This window comes from Urtica dioica, chromosome 4, assembly GCF_054948205.1.
Source record: "Urtica dioica subsp. dioica isolate 48M chromosome 4, U.dioica_male_clone48M_v1_H2, whole genome shotgun sequence".
Lineage (NCBI taxonomy): Eukaryota > Viridiplantae > Streptophyta > Magnoliopsida > Rosales > Urticaceae > Urtica > Urtica dioica.
In genome coordinates this window covers 4,858,854-4,867,030 of record NC_142759.1, presented here as the reverse complement: position 1 = coordinate 4,867,030, position 8,177 = coordinate 4,858,854, and the positions used below count along the sequence as shown (strand labels likewise).

The following is an 8,177-nucleotide window of genomic DNA, read 5'->3' as shown; positions in this document are numbered from 1 at the left end:
ACATATAACTCGAAGTCTAAGTGGTTTGATTATCAATTTAAAAGAGAGTAAAAAAAATCTCTATTGACTTATAAACAATCACAAAGGATGTAACCTATAAATATATATGCCTATTCGAGTCCATACAACCTCTTCATGTGATTGTAACTAGTTATGCATTAAAACCCATAAAACTTGGGCAACTTGGACCAATATATTCCACTATACGAGTATTCCAATCGCCATTTCCAAAGGCTTTCAACGTCAAATCTTCAAACATATCATGCAAAGTTGCAAACACACCTTTCGGAATAAGGTTGGTATATATATTATATTGGCCATCTAAATCTCCTCATGATTTAATTTTCTATTTATATTTTCCCTTTTACACCTATGTGGGGGGACATAGCCGCACTTTCTTAATCAATGGCCTACTGTCGATTTTGACGTTTTTTTTTTCTTGGTTTGTTATTGAACTATATATTCTGTGCTAATTAATTATTATGACTACCATAGCCTTTTTCAATTTTCACAGAAACTCTAACCCGGGATTTAAAAAAAAAAAAAAATTATATACAGAAGAGAGTGACCATAGAAGTAGAGGACTGTACTATTCCACATATATGTATGTGAATATGAAAATATCTCGTTGGAATATTAATACTAATGCTCACTTTTAAATAATATTATCAGCGCGCGCATATATTATATATTGTGCGTGTGGTTAAGAGGGAAGACCTTAAATTTCTTGAAATATGTGGACTATGCTATTACACAACTTCGTCAAAAATGTGGTACATACATATATGTTATCGCATCACAAAGCTGGTATTAAATATATATGAAAAAGTTAGAGCCCTTTAGGTATGTGATGATCGAGGAGCTTGGAAAGTAGTACGTAGAACTTAATTGATGATGTATGTACTCTTGAAGTTGTGGTGTTAGAGACCATGGACCAACCTTAGCATATTCTTTACACAGGCCTTGAAAATAAAGGGAATATATAAAAAGTCGGTGCTTCACTTTATTCATTATGATTTTCACAATTTAAAGGTATTTCATGTAAATTCATTTTGGAAGTTTGACATTTACCAAAATGTGGTTATTAAGGCTAGACCTTGTTGGCCGGTTTGTACACAGCTGGACCAGTTCTAAATCTTGGCTGATCTACTTGATCATGATATTTGTCGTGTAGGGCCTCCTTTCTTTTTCTCATATATTCTTCCTTTTTTATTATTCGAGTGATTTATTTTCACTATGATCGTTTAGTCTATATTTACAGTAAAAAAGTTACGGCCGGGGGTTAAAAATTTGTGAGGTTTATTTTCAACTTGAGATAATTATCTCATGGGAAGATACTTGTAATTTTTCTTCCTTTGCCTACCTAGCGAATTGCTTGAAATTTAAGAACCGATCAAAGTAACCTTTTAATATTAATAAATTAAGACAATTCGCAGGAAAAATAATTTAAAAAATTATTCCAGAAACCAATAAAATAAAATAAAGAAAACAAGACAAAAGAAATTAAAATTAAAATCGATATACTTTCATTATTCTTTCACAATTATTGATATGTTTCAACACAATTTGAGCATCAATTTCTCATTCAACTTTTTGGTAAATAATATCCGATCTTATACCCGTCGCAACGAGAATTACGAATACGTTGAGATTATCCATTTCCGTTGAGTTGACACCCCACTCAATGTTAGTCACAAATCAACCACACAATTGTAAATAAATTCTCTTTATTACAATATTTCCAACACTTTTATTTTTTTAATATTATTGTTTCGTTTTACAAATTGCATTCGTTTTCTCTTATTATAAGAATAGAGCACCACAAAAGTCTTTCTAGCACAATCGAAGGAACAAAGACAAAATCCCACTAAACCACTTTTGACAAGATAACCATTGGTTATAATACTAGTTATAGAATATAACCCACTTCTTAATATGGAATTTTTACTTTAACAATGTCGCCGGATTGGCTTCAACAAATAATAAAATATAAGGTTCGAGAGAGCTATATAAGCTGTTAAATGCCTCCTAAAGCTTTTGCAAAACATGGCGAATATGATGTATGTGTGCTATCTTTGATCATGATTATACTGTAGATTAAGTAAGCGATCAGGATAAATTATTATTTTGTAAATAAGTAGTATTTTTTTAATAACAAGAATTATTGATGACGATGGTTTGAGACAAAATTTCGATCAAAACCGAAGAGTGGATAGTATTAAAAAGACTCAGAAGGGATAGTAACCGGGTACATTAAGTTATCGGTTCTTGAGATCGTCTGCATCCTCGCTAGAAACAGCTATACGAGAGAACTAGGGTTGTCCACCCGAGTGTACACCTTGGTAAATATATAGTGTATACATATAAATACAGAATAATTGATCTTATACGGTTCCTAATAATGAACTTGGTATTTATTATAAGAGTGCGAAGGCCATCGGGTCGATATGGGCCGAAAATGGTCGATGATGTGAGACAACGTTCGCATGACCGAGTGAAATTAACCTTACAATGTGTTTCAATTAATTTCAGGTAAATTAACCTTACTGAGTGACTACTCCCTCACCAAATCCACATAAGGTCTAATTAAATTACCAAATTTACGTAATAAAATTGCAAGGCGTGTATATATAATTTAAAGAGTGAAAGAGACTAAAAGGAAAAGTGTGTAACGAATACAAAGTAGTGGTCCTTTTAGCAGTGCACAATCTTACTGATAAATAGAATCCTTATCATTTTATGGTCTATTGTTCTCGGCCATATAAAGAGCTAGTGCTAAATTAGATTCCTCGTGATTTTAATAAGCTATATACTGTTTTTTTATTGCTAATACGCTATAATTAGGACTGTCAACAATATAAAAATAAAATTCTGTGGAAGTTCTTTTGATGGGTCTTATAGGCTCATATTCCAGCTTGTTTCATAGTTGACTCCAAATCATCCATCTTTTTTTGGTGTCCCTCAAACAAAAACAAGCGAATTTTATCATTAGAGCAAAATCAAATTAATTAGAACAAAATCAAATTTATTACTTTCTATATTAATTTATTTTCCTTCGTCTGCTTATTCTTCTTTAAAAGAATATGAAATATTCTGCCCATATTTGTATATAAGGAATCTCTATAAGTGACGATTATGTTTCCCTTGATAACAAACAAATCTATGGAAGAATATATCAAGTTGATTATGACATTAAAAGAATGGCGTTAGGAATCTTCACCTATTATTTACATTATTTCTTTGTCAACTTGAGTTCAATGCTCACGACGGTATTAACAAAAATAACTCGTAGTCACTCACAAAACTTTTGTGTTCACTTCACGTACTAAAAACCTGATTTCATGGCTAAAATGCTATTGTGATTTGGTGAAAAAAAAAATTGAAATTATCAACTTAATAGTTCAATCAATAAAATCTCAAGGTATGACATATCATTAATTCTCTCTCTCTCTCTCCACACACACACACACACACACACACATATATATATATATATATATATATATATATATATATATATTAGATATTTTTTTTAATAATTCAATTTTACATTATACAGAACATCTAAACACAAATTACAGACCATGACGCCCTCAACGAATACCACCGCGTCACCGTCGATTAACGATCGTCAACTCCAAGCACTCGCAAGTAAGATCCAAGCGTATCAAAGCATAGCTCCGCACATCAATCCACTCAGTCTTCGAGTGGATCGAATCAATTTCCACTTCTGGAGCCGTTCTCTCCACTACTCCAGCTCACAGACTTGAAGGTTTCTTTTTAGGCACACTCATCTGCCCACCTCAAGTTCATCAATCAGTAAACTCCAATGGTGAGTCGGTCCAAATGCCTAATGCAGAGTACTACCTATGGTTTCGATATGACCAATTCCTTCTTAGCTGGATGTTCGCGTCCATCTCAGAAGAAATGTTAGGTCATGTTAATCGATGCCTCACATTGGCAACAACATGGTAGCGTTATTAGAATCAAACAACCCCGTGTTCCACGCACGGACCAAACACATAAAAATCGACGCTCACTTCATAAGAGAAAAAGTGGCAGCCAAAATTGTTAAGATCGGATATGTACCTACAGCTGGTCAAGTCGCAGATATTTTCACTAAAGCCCTCCCTTTGCCTCAATTCGTGTATTTAGCTTCCAAACTAATATGTTCCCCCATGTCTAGTTTGATGGGGAGTGTTAGAGGATCCACCATCCATAGTGAGTCAGTTATAAATGGATAGCTATGATTAGTACTCAAGAATGTATTTATATCTAACTAACTAATTGGTTAGTTAGCGAGTTAAACTCTCAGTCAATGACGTAGTGCTTGTGAGTTCTGACTCGTTCTCTCTCTAGCCTTTCTTCTCCATTCTTGATTCTGTTACATCGTCATTATCAGTCTTAGAGACACATGACCTAATGATATACTTGTACATGTTTGACACTTAATTAAAAACATTATTTTTCAGTGACATCACCATGGCATTGATTTAGTACTACAGTAGTCCTAGGCAACAATCTCCAAAGAGTACGCAACACCGAAAAAAAAAAAACAAACAAACAAAACAAAAACAAACATAACTTATATTAAAGCGAAGATCTAATGACATTAGAATCAGTACGTAGAGTGACTGGTTACTTCTTCATGCACTTCTCTGCTATGACTTGATTATTATTAAAAGCTTCTTCAACTTCATTGGCCTTGAACTTGAAGCTAGATATTACAAGAATCTGCAAAGGTAAAGTGGTTATATATTATATGAAAAAGAAAGAAAGAAAGAGAGAAAATAAAACTTCTACACAAAATAATAATATTGGGATGTTGACGTATGTGGACGTAGAGCTATGTTAAACTGAAGCATATTTATTGTTAGTAATGCAGCCATTTTTTTTTCAGTTGTGTAGTTGTAAAATAACTGATCACTCCTGAGGACTGACAATTATATATATATATATATATATATATATATATATATATATATATATATATATATTATAAGCTGAATATATATACATATATATTTTAATATATGGTATGTAGAACTAGAGAATTATTTTTTTCCTATTTGAATATATCATGACAACTACTTTGCTTATGATTTTGTAAGCTGAGGACCATGATCAATATGCTATCCAAAAAGAAAGGGGTTGGATTAGATCTCACGTGGGCTTTGTTTGGCTAAGGGACAAGATAAGAAGGACATAGAGTTCATGCTCAGAATACACCTTTGCATTAAATATAATATGACCATTACTGGTTTGGATGAATAGGATGTTTCTCTCCCTCTCTCTCTCTCTCTCTCTCTCTCTCTCTCTCTCTATCATTTGCTTTTGCATATATTTCACAAACTCAAAACAAAGAGTTAATTGAGACACACACATACACACATTAAAAATGTGGAAGAAAGGGAAAATAAAAACATAGGCATATATTATTCTTCTTGTAATATTATTTATTACCTTAGGGACAGTTTTCTTGTTGTGAAAAGAAAGAAGAGTTCTCAATTATTCCTGTAGATAGGAAAAGGCTCTTCCGGCCTCAATGTTCTTGATATCCTCCTCAAGAATCTGATACATCCGCTTCACCTCTTCCGCTGATTTTCCGACGACACGGCCGATCTTCTGCCACCTGTCCGGCGTGTCCTTGTCGTGCAACGCCAAAGCCTGCTCGAACTGTTTGTATAGACTCGGGGTCCATGACGTCAGCGAGTTCGAGGCCATAATAAATATATAAATATTGAACTAGTCAGTGAGTGAGTGACTATGTATTTGTGTGGTTAGCTTTAGTGAGGAAGAGTGAGGGTAGAGGAGCGGTTTTTATAGATAGATATATGTGACCCGTCTGCTCACGAGCCACACGACAGAACGGACAAACATTATTGATCGTTTTGAAATTTGGAACATGGTATTAATTAACATTTAAACGTCATGTTTAATTAAATATAAAGATGTGTTATATTTAATTGCTATATATGCGCTTCAAGGGACTCTATTGCCCTTACAAAAAAAAGTTTAAAAGATCATTAGAGCAATTTCAAGTTTCAACACAAAACTTCGTCATGCAATTTTTTGCACTTTAAAAAATAATTTATGTCAGTTTAAATAATATTTTATTTCGAATCCATTTTATTTTAATCTATGAAACCCTAAATATATCAACAATTATCTATGGAATTCGTAATACCTAACAAAATAAGCGTATTTAATATTGCTCACATACAAATTCGTGTTAAATAAATAAATAAATACAAATTTGTTGTAACTAGTAATTTTATTGGCTTTTTTTAAGATTCTATTAATATATTAAAAAATTAGCTAATCAGCTCGTAGTATATTAAATTAATTAATAGGATAAATTACATAAATGCCCCCTGAACTTTTGACCATTTAACAACGTGGTCCCTACTTTTATTTTTCTTACAGCGTCACCCTTGGACTTTGACAATCTTACAAACTTAGTCATTCCGTCTATTTTTCTCAACAATCCATCCATTTTTGCCCATGTGATTGGCATGTGACTATTTAAACAGGGACAAAATTGTAAAATAACAAAAAAATATTGATTTTATAATTATTTAATATTATTAAAAATTATTCTTTATTATATAAAAAAATAAATAAAAATAAAATAATTATGTAAAATATGAATTTTTAATAAAAATGAATTGTAAAAATGAATTATTATTTATTATTAATTTTCTATTATCGTGAAGAAAAAAAAAATAATGGAAATGTATAAAAAAAGTATTAAAAAAGACAACAAACAAAATGAAAAATGAAATTTTTTAATTTTAATTTATTAATTTTAAATATAAAAGAATTAAATAAAGGATATATAGGTAATTTTAAATATTCAAGTTATTACACAAGTTAAAATAGACGGAATATACTCCCAAAATTTGACGGAAGGACTAGTTTGTAAGAATATGAAAGTTTAAGGACGACGCTGTAAGAAAAATAAAAGTAGGGACCACGTTGTTAAATGGTCAAAAGTTCAGGGGGCATTTATGTAATTTATCCTTAATAATAAGTTAATTAATTAATTTTTTAAATTAGTTTAATATACTGCGAAATTTTTTTATAAATAAAACGTGAGCTATTTTAAAATGATGATAAGCTTTTTGGATTACATGCATAATTGCTACTAATTAATAAAAAAGAGGAAGGAAACAATAAAGATGACACAATCACAATCGCCAGTTCCAAGAGGCTTTTAACGTCAAATCTTCAAACATATAATTCAAAGAAACCTTTTGGTAGAAGGAAACAATAAAGATGACACAATCACAATCGCATATTTGGTAGTTCACTCAAACTGTTTTTGTTTTCATATAGTCGTAGTCTAAAACTTTTTTGCAGTTGTTTTCAAATAACTGTTTGGTAAGGATTTCAGTTTTTATTTTTATTCAGTTTTTTTGTAAATATAGTGTAATAATTCACATAAAAATTAAGCGTCGAGATATATACTAATTGAAAGTCTTTGCTGCGAATATAATGGTCATACCTTTAGTTATAATGATTGTTCACAAGTTCATCGGAAAACACCGTTTGTCTTTGTAGTCTAATACAACAAATATCAAATTTTGATATCTAATGTTGACTAAAAATAGTGAAAACTTATGTGCTCAACGAGAGGATCACGACCAATTAACAGTTTGTAAAATGGAATTCCGATTGTTTAAAGTTTGCCATAATTGAAAAACTTAAAAGTTTTCTAAGGAACAAAAACAAATTCGATAATCAAAAGTGAGGAAAATGAAATGATGTTGATAAGAGAGAAGGAGATATTAAAAAAAAGAGTTAATAAAGTTGAGTGAAAAAATTGGAAAACACATAAAAACTGTTTTATGATTTTCCTCATTAAAACAGAAAAAATTTGAAAACTTTTTGAGTTGTATTATGAGAATCATCAAACGAACAGTTAATTCAGTTTTTTTTATAAAACTGTTCAAGTTAGAAAAGTGCAAAACAGTTTTTAAATTAAGAAACAAACAGGCTTTTTTTTCTTTCTTTCTCCTGGAAAGCTGTAAAATTGCAGACTGGTTAAAAGAAGCAGTACTTTGTACTTGAGGCTGTTGAAGTGATAAAACTCATGTGGCTTAGTTGAGTTCGACAAGATATCCAAATCTAATAATTCAGAGGATATCTTATTATTGAGAGTCACGAGAGAACGT

General features: G+C 31.2%; 1 pseudogene across 1 annotated transcript in view; it reads right to left on the bottom strand.

The window, feature by feature from the left end:
* Positions 1–4,570: 4,570 nt before the first annotated feature.
* LOC149399559 (protein RADIALIS-like 4 pseudogene) overlaps positions 4,571–8,177 on the bottom strand; it is a 29,979-nt pseudogene continuing 26,372 nt past the window's right edge. Inside the window, exon 2 of the transcript XR_016296792.1 lies at positions 4,571–4,734. The product of XR_016296792.1 is annotated as a protein RADIALIS-like 4 pseudogene, transcript variant X2 (transcript). The remainder of the gene's footprint in view (positions 4,735–8,177) is intronic.